This window comes from Crocodylus porosus, unplaced genomic scaffold, assembly GCF_001723895.1.
Source record: "Crocodylus porosus isolate Cpor-Errol unplaced genomic scaffold, CroPor_comp1, whole genome shotgun sequence".
In the NCBI taxonomy this organism is placed as follows: Eukaryota; Metazoa; Chordata; order Crocodylia; family Crocodylidae; genus Crocodylus; species Crocodylus porosus.
The window spans coordinates 8547830-8559247 of record NW_017728935.1 but is presented as its reverse complement, the minus strand read 5'-3'; the positions used below and the strand labels follow the sequence as shown (position 1 = coordinate 8559247).

At 50.3% G+C, this 11418-nt stretch overlaps 1 pseudogene; it reads right to left on the bottom strand.

Moving 5' to 3' along the window:
- Nucleotides 1-557: 557 nt before the first annotated feature.
- LOC109317909 lies at nucleotides 558-11412 on the bottom strand (annotated as a pseudogene).
- Nucleotides 11413-11418: the final 6 nt, after the last annotated feature.

Here is an 11418-nt window from a genome sequence, read left to right as displayed (position 1 = left end):
GCCCAGGCTCGGAGGCGTGGGGTTCGGATGCCCCCAAGTTTCGCTTGCCCTCAGCCGTGTGGCTGCAGGAGCAAGCTAGGGAGAAGCCTTACCGCTTCCACAAAGTGGGCTTAAGGCCGCGACACCTCGGCAGAAGAGCAGTTATCCCCGGGCACTCAAGTAAAACTGCTTTTCTGGACCCAGATACGTGGTGTTTCGCCTGCCAGGGGCTTGGACCTGCCCAGCTGCACTGAGGCCACACTGCAGGCTGGTGCTGCCCACGGGGCTGGCCCAGCTCGGGGCTCGGGGCACTGGCAGCAGAGGCTCAGCCCCAGGCAGCAGCAGGCAGTGCCCTGCCGTGCTGGGAGTGCCCTGGGCCCCGGGCACACGGCACCCTCCGCCCCAGGCACACAGCCCCAGGGCCAGCGTGGGGTGAGGCAGCCCAGCCTGGTGCAGGTGCAGCCCTGGCTCAGTGCCCTTGCCCCATGCCCTCGGCCCCACCCGGGTGCTGCAGCAGCCCTGGGGGTGCCTGCCCCATGCCCGCTCCAGCCCAGGCCTCGCAGCTCCAGTGAGGGGGAACAGGTTGCTGTCCACCAAAAGGGCTGGGGCGTGGGAGAGCCGCCGGGTTTATCTGTACCCAGTGGTTTCAGTCGGGGAGCTCCTTCAAGGTCAGGGCTATGAGGGTGACGGTCCCTCTTCCCTGCACCAGGGATGTCTCAGAAGGGAAGGCAGCCCACTGATTCAACTCCTCTAGCCCCAGACAAGGCCCAGTTCACGTTCCCAGGGAAAGGGGCCCCTTCTCCCGTCCCTTGCCCCTGGAGCCCTTCTGCCCAGCCCACTCCTCGCTGCCACGCTCCCCACACCCGGGGCCCTCCCGCCAGCCACAGGCCTGCAGTAGCAAAGAAATGCTCCTTGCCTTTCGCGGTCACCGAGATGCCCATCGCTGCTTCCCTCAGGGAGTTCCTCTTCTTCCACTTGCCCTCGTCCACGTTGTACATCTCCACGATCTTCAGGGGCATCTGATTCACTCCAACCCCTCCGATCACCATGATCCGCTTGCCCAGGGTGGCCACCGCTACCCCGGCCCGGGCCGTGGGCACGGGAGGGAGGGAGTTCCACTGGTCGGCTTCTGGGGAGTACACCTCGAAGCTGTCCATGGGGACGCCGTTGTCATCGCAGCCCCCGATGGCAAAGACCTGCCCTCCCACTTCCACCAAGGAGCAGTACACCCTGCGGCTGGGGAGAGGCGCCAGGCTTTTCCACTGGAAGTCTTTGACGATGGCCGCTTCCATCATGGGCCGTCAGGGGCGAGGGCAAGCATGTGCCGTGCCTGCCAGCTGTGCCTATGTGGACCACAGCAAAGCCTCCACGATCGATACCTCCATGTCCACGCAGTCTCCACGAACCCTGGGATCTAGCTACCGCACGCATGCACACGCACACACACGGAAGCAGGGCTCTGGTACCTTTCAGCGTGTCTCTATTAATCCTCAAGTTCCCCATCCACCAGGGATTCGCACAGAGACCGGACCTAAAAAGGAAAGGCAAATAAGGTCGGATTCAGTTCCTTAGCCCAGTTTCACGTGCGTCCCCGCCCCCGAGTGACATTCAGCGAGAAGATGCTGCAAACTGTCGGCTCTCTGCCTGGCTCGGGGGTTTCCTGGCTTACAAGGAACTTTTTTTTGTTGAATTCTACTCTGACACGATTGCTCTGACACACAGACAGACCAAACCTTTTATTATATTATGTATGTGTGTGTGTGTGTGTGTGTGTATACGTGTACGTATATACATGTATGTATACGTACGGACTATATATATCCACCCTGCAAATGCTTCAAAATAGCTGTGGCTGCATGAGATGGTGTGGATGGCAGCCAGCATGCAAGAGTGGGTGCTGCTGAGACTTCTGGCTTAAGGTGCCTTGTGGAGGCAGAATCGGGGCAGAGACAGCAGGCCTGACTTGCCAGGTAAGGTAGATGACTAGCACTTTGTCAGTACGAACAGAAGAAGTGTCCCCATTAGCCAAGAGAGAGCCTAGCACAGCTCCTCTGTGCCCCTATGACAGTACAGAAGCAGCTTGCAATGTACATTTTCCCAAAGCAGTCCTCAGCTCTCGGGACCAAAGCCAGCACTGCCTGTTGAGTTAGTAACGTCTACACTGACAGCATGTTCAGCTGTGCAAGTAGCGTTCAGAGCTATGTCAGTCTTAGAGCCTGCTCTGCATGGAACAGCCCATAGCACCACCTAGGTTAAAGTTACACAATCGAGGAGTAAGATGATGACCAGGGCCCTTCCACCTTTTCACTCTGAATCCCCACACAGGAGTTAAACTCACAGTCTTAAAAATCTAAGGTCCCGCCTCTCAGCCTCAGGCTACAGGCTAGGCTTTACCCAAAAGAGCCCCCATTCCTCCTCTTGAAGCTGAGCCTTAGGGCAGGCAGGAGAAAAGATAATACAGGGGCCTAGCAAACCGGCTGCAGTAGCTCAATGGGTTGCACTGTGCTACCAAAGTATGTAGAGAACTTAAGGGTCCTGAGTTCTAGCTTCAGTAAAGCTGAATTTAATTTGTTGCTGCCTACATCCATGCACTCTAGCTCACTGTCTCTTCACTTTGGCAGTGACAATTAAATGCAAAATACATAAGCACTTGGAAGCCACAACGGGGTCAACACAAAGACCCCCCCGCGCCTTCTCCAGATGGCTTAGTGGAACGGATGTTATACTCCATCAAGGCTGCAGTGCTTCTGGCTTCACAAGTCCTTCTCTTGGCTGTCCAGTGGGCCAGCTTCACCAGGGATGGCATGCTCACAAAGTCTTAGCTTGTGGCCTAGGGGCTAGGGTGCTTTGCTAGAAAAGCAGCAAGCCCTGATGGGACCACTGAACTAGAAGTTGAGAAGCTTAACAGAAAAGAAAGATGCTCTTAAACCTTCCTAGCTTTCAGTCTCAGCAGAGGCTGGAGACAAACCGTTAGTTTGGTGATTTGTGTTATGTAGACACCTGCCCATTAAGAAACCAGACCATTTAATGTTGGCTGCAGGCATCCATCAGATGCAAAAAGAGTCTCGAGCACCTGTCAAGGTGTAATGAATTGAAACAGAGTCGTGCTGCAGACTGCGGCGTAATGAATCGGCAACCGAGTCACCTATTCCCTTTGGTGTCGAGTTGCATGGCATGCTGCATCAACTAAAATACCCAGCATGAAAGAGGCAACGGCGGACTTAGCCGCAGAGCAAAAATAAAGAAGACAGTCAACAGGGAAGAGCAGGCAGTCCCACTGACTCGAGTAGTGTTACAATACTAAAATACTGAACTTAAGTGCATTTCAGGCAGTCCTACGTCTGAGAAAGTAAGGGTTTACATTAAAAACAAGAACAAACCAACTGCGCTCTTCTTAATGTACTAAACACCCAGCTGTGTGATGCCACTTTTCCTATCTGGGCAATTAATATGGAATCATTTAGCACTGTCTGCAGCTAACCAGTTTCAAATGCAACATACACATATGTTGCAGATGAGCAGGCAAAAAGTTTTGCAAAATTTTAGGGAGTCTACAGGATAAATGGGTCATAGCAGCTCACAGACACACTTGGATTAACTGTGCTTCCATTAAAAAGCTGCTCAGGCAGCACTGGGCAGTGGCTTCATGTCACCTGAGCATCAAAAGCAATTCCTGCCTCAGATGGATTAGTCCGACTGAGCGCCCTGCCAGATCTGCAGTGGAAACAGCATAACAGTAAGAGGCAGCGCCTCGTAAGGGAAGCAGGAAAGTGGGTGTTCAAAGACCTGGATCCTGTGAGTGGCTCACCTAAGGTCACACAGTACATTTTGAAGCTACAGTTGCCCCACTTCATAAAGCACGTTTTGATTCTGGGATGAAAGCGTGCAAAGCAGTATCACTTTACGCTGCTTCCCCATCAGAAAGGATGCATTCACAGCTACACTTGCTATATTGCATCAGCAATCTGGTACAGTTGGAAGGGAGCATCTGAAACCAGGCTCGAGAGAGGCAGCAGAAATGCAGCAATCATCTGTTACAGCTAGGGGGGCTACGTGCTTCTGCAGGCTCCTTGCAGCTCTCCTTTAGGCTCCACTTCTACTTCTGTCCCAAAGACTTGCAGTAATCCTCCACTCCTTCACGCCATGTCTGCTCCCTCCCCCTGGCCACGGCCCTGTTCTCTCCCACGCCGCCCAGCGGCTCTGTACATCCTCCCCTTAGCCCTTCCCCGTGTCTTCCCATGCACCTCACCGTTCCTTTTTTTTCCTCCTTTCCTCTCTCGTTCTCGCCGTCAGCATTTTTAACTGTACTGGAACGGTGGAGCTTAGTGAGAAATAGGCATGTTCATGCTCAATCATCTCATAGGTCCCTTCTGACCCTAAAATCTATTAAATCTTTGCCTGAGTGGGTCACTGGAACTACAGAAAACAGCATCTGACAGAAGTGCCAAATCCCCTGAACCATCTTCCTGGTTTTCCGGCATTCACCAAAAGCCATAGGGTTCTGTCTCAGAGATTCTCCCAGAAAGCCTGGAACCGAGCAGCTGCTTTGTTCCAAAGTTTCTAAGCTGCAAACAGAGAAATACCTGCAAGCGGGTTGTAAAGCCAATAACATTTTGCTTGTTTTCATCTTTCAGCCATGCCAGAAATGTCAATGGGATCTAGCAACCCCTATGCTGTGCAGGTACGTATTATTCATCTTACCACTGAAGCATAGTGAAGTTCTCAAGGTTACATACTAAGTCAGTGATGCACCCAGAAACCCTGAGCCAACCACCAGACCACGCAGGGATTCACACGTGAGCTACACCTGCAAGATTTCCACCCCCCAAGCACTTGTAAGTTCAACACGGAATATGTGAAACCCAGCGTTACTTCATAGCACCGAAAGTGCGTACTTCCTGTAATCTGCTCTGATGAAAGGAATTAATGGCCAAAGTCCATCTGAAGACAAGAACCAACACAGAACAGAGTGCTGGAATAGGGGAGAAAAAAATCCCAGTGTTGTTCTCTGAAAACCCCCCGACTGTGTTAATGAGGAGGAAGCACTTGTGATTCATGTGCTACAGATGACGAGATGTATTATCCGAAGGCATTCAGAGGAACAGACAGCCATTTTGTTTCCTCAGGCTGAAACCTGAGGATGGCCAGAGCCAAACCGTGCTTACTCAGAGGCACGAGGAAGCATCGCGCCGCGTCCGTGACTGCACCGTCCGCTCCCACCCCAGGAGGCAGGTACGGCCGCGCGTACACCCACACCCACACAGCCTCGAGTCTCAGCTGCTCTCAGCCCCTTTTGTTCAGCGCACGTTGGTGCTGAGGGTCTGACCTGCCCGAATACCCACCCGCCGGCGAGGTCTCCTCTCTCCAGACCAGAAATCCGTGGGCTTCGGTGAACAGTCGTTTCAGTTAAACGCACAACGTTAGAAAGCACGACATTCAAAGGGGTCTTCCTGCTTCTGCTTTCGAGGCTTTGACTGCAGCCACTTTTAAGAGAAGTGACACACCTGCTTTTGGAGCACCGGGAACAGCGAGGGCCTACGGAAGGCCGTCCTACAGGGAAGGCAGGAAATCAGCCTGGAAACGTACTGCCTCTGCCAAAGCAAGCTCACAAAACAGCAGAATCTTCCAACCGGTAGTCAGGTCCCCTCTTCCTTCCTCCACTATTGCTCTGTGCGGCCTACTGATCAGAGATTACCTGTGTCCCGAAGGCAGGCTCAGTAATGCACACTATCTGTTGCAGGCAGACAGCGTGCCACACCAGCAACATTACAGGTGCGGCAGCGGGACTGGAATCCAGATGCTTTCCCTACAACTAACATGCCCTGACTGTTTGCATCCAAGAGCTCCCTTTGCTTTTGACAAACAAGTCCCTCCTGTTGCCTTCAGGGTCAACTACAAGAACTGTGTAGGATCCACCTCAGTCCGACTCACAGCTGGGAGCCATCCCCTCGACCACAGAGTGCACATGGCTACACGCTGATGGAGGAGAGAGAAAACACCACATAAGCCGGTTCATCTTCCTGCCTTCCACGTGTGAATGCATTCTTAGATCAGACCTTGCTTCCACATCCGTAACCTGAGGGGGTGGCTTAGGATCTGAGCAGGAGGCTGAACATGAAGCCCAGCAGCATCAGAGAGGAGAAGAGGAGCAATGTCGCATGGAAGATGAGAAACTGAGCCCTTCCCAAAAGCCAAAAATCCCACTCCATTTTTGGTGACAGGAGGGATTTACTCTGTTGCCCTTGTCCAACATTTCCTGTCCCATCAGGGGCCAGTTATCTGCTGCCTTCCATCCGGGAAGTGACCACACTTCAGTGACTCAACGGCTTGGGACCCTTTGCTGGTGACATGGAAGTGTTGCTGCATTCTCCCATTCTTGCCCATCTAAATCACTCCCAGTAACAATCTATCTGGAGGAAAGAAGAGCTCCCAGGCAACGGCTTGAGTAATGTTTGCCTAAGAGACTGTTTGCTCAGGTTGTGGGTAACAGAGCTACACGGATGTACTATGGTTTCACGGTGAGCTCAGCCATAATTAGCCAAACCTTTCTGCAGATTGTTATCATGGAACGTTTTTGAGACAGCCAGACATAGCACACACAACTCCATGTGTTCACAGCCAATTTCCCACCATCGTAAGGAAATAATCCACATACTATATTGTAGGTGGTCCCAGAAAGGAGGAAGGAAGTCCTTAGGCTAGTGTCAGAACTAAATTTTTCTTTCACTTCTCAGCAAATGTTTTGATTCTCACATCTCATTTAGAAATGAAAACAGACCTGTGGGAGGACTTGGCTTTCTGTGTGGTTGGCTTACCTCAGAACGTGCCCTGACTGTCTAAAGGGCAGCTGTGGGGAAACTCTTCATTCCCCACTCTCCACCGTGGTCTTCACTTGCATCCATGCCAAAAGCTGAGACCAGTTATCCCTGCTCACTGATCCGGAGACCGGCTGGATGGGCCACGCAGGGTTGAATGCGGGTTATCAAGGCAGCCACATGCACTTTCCACGGTGCACGTGGGCAAGAGTTAAGACCTGTTTTGGGAAGTGAAATAATTGTGTAGTATCTGAAGAGGTAGTTTTCCAACAACTGCGAAACAACATTCTGGCACCCAAAACCTTTAACAACGTTTCCCACTGCAGCCATTCACTTTTCCGAAGGCTAATGGGCATGCCTTGCAGGTGCACTTAGGCCGCAGTGTTTGAAAACATGGCTCTCGCACAGACACGTGGTAGGCTAACTTCAGAAACTGGATTTGTTCCAACATCTGGAATGCATAAATGTCTTGGCCAGGCTTTGGTTACTTGACCGGAACATTAGTTATATTTTTGGCATCATGAACCACCTGCCTCGTCACACTACAGGATTGTTTGCTAGTGGCAGACATTAAAAATGGCATTTAACCTTAGAACAGCAGAAAAGCCATAGCAATCACGCAGAACCTTTCAGTGCCGCTACGCTGTGCGACTGTGCAGTGTTTCCTAGAGTGGCCCCCAGGTGCTGAGCAAAAAAGATGGAGGTAGTCCATATGAATGACTTTCCCCTATGCTACCCTCATGTGTATTACTGAAAGAGCCTTCTGTAGTGTGGAAAGGAAATGCACTCCGTGGGATGTTTCAGTTGAGACTGCTTGCCAGAGAGTGCTTTCAGGCAAAGATCCAAGTTGGCACTCTGAAATGGGAGTGAGGTGAGACTACTCACCTTTAGCTCTCAGCTGGAACGCCAGGATCTTTGCCGCATCCCTGCTTGATAGAAAAGAGCAGTGCATTGCAAAGTGAGTCACTCAGGAGAATCATCCCAACTCAATCAGGCCATTATAGCACAAGAACACTGAAACTACCGAGCCAAAAAACATCCTCTTCTCCCTTGAGCATATTGGAGGCATTAGTCCCCTAACATCACCCCCACCCAGTTTCTTGTGATCCCTCCGGGGCAGCGGCAGGGCTGGGCAGCCTGTGGGAGTGATCCGGCTGACACTGGGGTGGTGCGAAGAGCCAAAAGGAAGCACCTGTGGTGTCATTATAGTGAACTGCTCATGGCTTGTCCTTGAGTTCAGAGCTCCTAGCTATCAGGTTTATATTTCCTGTGCTAGAGCTTTGCCAAGCACCACACACAGTTGCAGTGACTATAATAGCAAATTGTCAGTAAACTCTGGTTTCCAAAGAAAGTAGCAAGCTTCAAAGCAACCAGAAGGCCACGTGTCATAGAGGTGACACTGCTGTATTTAAATTCAGCTCCCAGAGCCAAGCAGAAAAGGGTAAGAGGTAAAATTATGGAAGCAATTCTGCACCAGCAAGCCTGTGTTTGCGAGGAAGGGAAATGAAAGTGTGACATCGCCACAGCGCCTCTCAACATGCAAATTTGGTCCTTGGTGCCAGCTCAGTAATCTGCTTATAGCAAGGCGATGTGAAATAAATAATTGCCCTAGCAGTGGTTTCCACTGCAGTGACCCAGTGAGTCTTTCAGCCGTTCACTGGCGATGGAGACACTCACCCTCCCTTGCACAAACTCTGAAATCTGAATTCAGCTTCGGCTGGAGTTGTGTCTTTGCACACTGCTGCACGCAACTTCTGTGTAAGGCTTCATCGTCCTCTTCCCTCAGCATGTTCTGCCAACTGTTCTTTGGGGCCGTGCCCACTGTGCAAAGCTGCCACAATAAAAATGGGGAAGGATAAATAATAACTAGCTCCCCTGGATTGGCAGAAGCCAGGTCCAGCTCTGTGCAGCAGACCTGTCTGTACCCATCCATCCTTTCCCTTCTGTTGCTGTAGCACAGACTCCACATTCAGTTGATCTGAGCTAAGCTGTCATGTCTCACTGCTGCATAGTCAGGATTAAAGTGAGCATATGGATGCAGCAACAGTTGTTCAACAAGTAAAAGTGGGGTGGGGCTATCTGCTCCACAGTAACTTCCTGTGTGAATGCTCTTCACCCTGCAGTAAGTGGAAGCAAAACTATGCTGGTTTACCCCTTCCTTCACTGAGGGCAAGACAGCCTCACTTTGCTTCTGCTTACCATGGGAGAAGAGCATGCACAAGGAGCCCTGCCTCACTGCGCCCCACACTCAATGATCTGCATGGCCATAACTCACACTCAGAAGCAGACCTCACCGTTCCCACTGCAGGGGCTGGCTTCTCAGTTGCACCTCAGGCTCCAGAGCATGAATTTTCCATCTTAGTATTGCAGAGCACAAAGTCATGGCAAATCACAGCACAGTGTTAGAAGGACTTTCCAGGGGAGCCAGAACAAAAGGGGAAGTGATAGGTCTGGGCCTTGGTCTGAATGACAAGTGACTCTGAAATGCAACAGTCTTAAAAATTATGCATCCTCAGGTCTGCCTGTCTTTTTTCATTTTTCTTTAAATAAAAAAAAGTACCCAGAAGCTGCTTCTTTGGGGGAAATATCACAACCAGCAGGAAACCCTCCTCCAGCCTTATGCCTGGTACTAGTTACTTGGATGCATTTATTATGGCCACAAAAGCAGCCACGTAAAAATGGTTTTTTTCATTCCTTGTGTCTGGGTCACATCTCCTGACTTGCAATCTTGTCAGCCTCACAAGAAGTACACCCTGTTCTGGGAGATAGGCTTTGCGTATTATCACCTTCTTTGCAACTATAAGCCATAACAGCTAGACCTTCAAGGTATGTAGGTGTCTCATTCCTCCTTAAATCAGGGGGAGTTAGGTATAGAAATGCTTTTTGTTCAGGCTAAGGACATATTTGCCTACTCCAAGAATACTGTGTTTGAGAGCTGGTGATTTTTTCATGCGTCTCTTTAGGTTGAAAACATCACTGTTATTACCGGTGGATAGCGCTTTTCAGATGATAAATTTGTGTCAGCAATGTCCCCGATGATTCATATACACGAGCAGAATTAGCTGCCTGACATACGGCCATTTCAGTGCTTTAGGTGGTAAGAATAATTTGCATCTCACCTAGCAGAAAATTATTGCCCACTAATCCAGAAAAGTGCCAAAGAAAAGGCTGGGTCAGTATCAAATGCTGCCTACAAGTCCAAGCCATACAGCTCTGAAGTGAGCTGAGGTTTCATACTGCGGACCTCAGTTACGCTTGGCCCGGACAGCAGATTCTGCTGCCAGGTTTTGTAAGGGATCTTCAGGAGGCTGTTCAAGTTATGTTCAAATGAAGCAAGGACTGGCACTCAACTATTTATTAAGAAAATAAAACATATGCCACCACAACCAACTCTAAATCACGCCCTGATCTTTCCACTAGCCTCAGAAGGACCTCATCTGGTCAGCATGAGCAGTTTTACATTAACACCCAAATAAGCCAGAGGTGCCGAGGAAGTAGAGTATAGCTGAAAGCCCCCCGCTCGCTGCTTAATAGCTGAGAGCAGTCTCCATTTGAACCTGCCTGTGCAAAATGAATTGAATAGCCCAAGCTCAATTCTTGCAGAGCAAGAGACCAATTCTTCCCTGCCCCCGACTGTTTCTGGGCATGGAAAGGAGCGGTCGCACCAGGGAGCCCGTTCCAGCTCCTGCTTCTGAGGGCTAGTACCAGCCCCAGCACCCTCCTGTCCCTGAAGTACACAGTGCTTCGCCTGGCTGTCACCACCAGCCGCAGTCAGCACAGGGGCCAAGGCAAGGGATGAGGCACGGAGAAAGATGCCCTGGTTCAAGCGGGTGGCCCAAGCAAGCTGGATCCAGTGCCCACTCCCCTTCTATCACGTGCCGGTTCTGCGCCTTTGTGCAGATGCAAAAGGCCAAAAAGGAAAAAAAAGTACCAGATGCAAAACTCTCTTAAAAGAAAGGGAAATGGCACTGTGCTACTGCAGGATTGTGGTTTCTTTCTGCAGGAGAAATGGTTAATTGAAACAGTCGCATGAAACTTCGGAAACTTGGCATTACTCCTTTTTTTTCCTACTCACTTCTTCCAGTGAGCTCGCCTCCTCCACAGCGCTACTCATGTCTCATTAAGTTCATAGCTACTAACCGTCACACCTAGCAACCGTTCCCTCTGCGTGAACTAGTATCTGTTTCCGACTGTTCATCTCTGTCAAGATGGCCAGTCATTGTTATAGGCTTTCCCTGTCACAGTGGTTTGTTTTTTTGGGGGGCGGGGAAGGGAAGAAAAAGGTTCTTCTTAAAATGAGCTAATCCAATTCCCCTGAGATTTGCAAGTGACCACGTCAGAAACCAATTTCTGATAAAAAAATAAAAAAACATGTACCAAATTGTAAGCTGAGAGCCACTGTTGGAAGCAGGAATTAGTGGTAACACCCTAACTCCTGTGCTCTAAAATGGGAACTAGATAATGCATCTAGTGAATTATTAACAGAACAGCATAATTACCAGAGGCAAACACTAAGACTCGAAATTTCATGTTTTTATAGCGCACAATAAAATGACCTTTCTCACCACTGCTAAATATCATCAGGTCTATTTAGCCTCAGACTTCCTGCTCAGGAAGCTTTAAC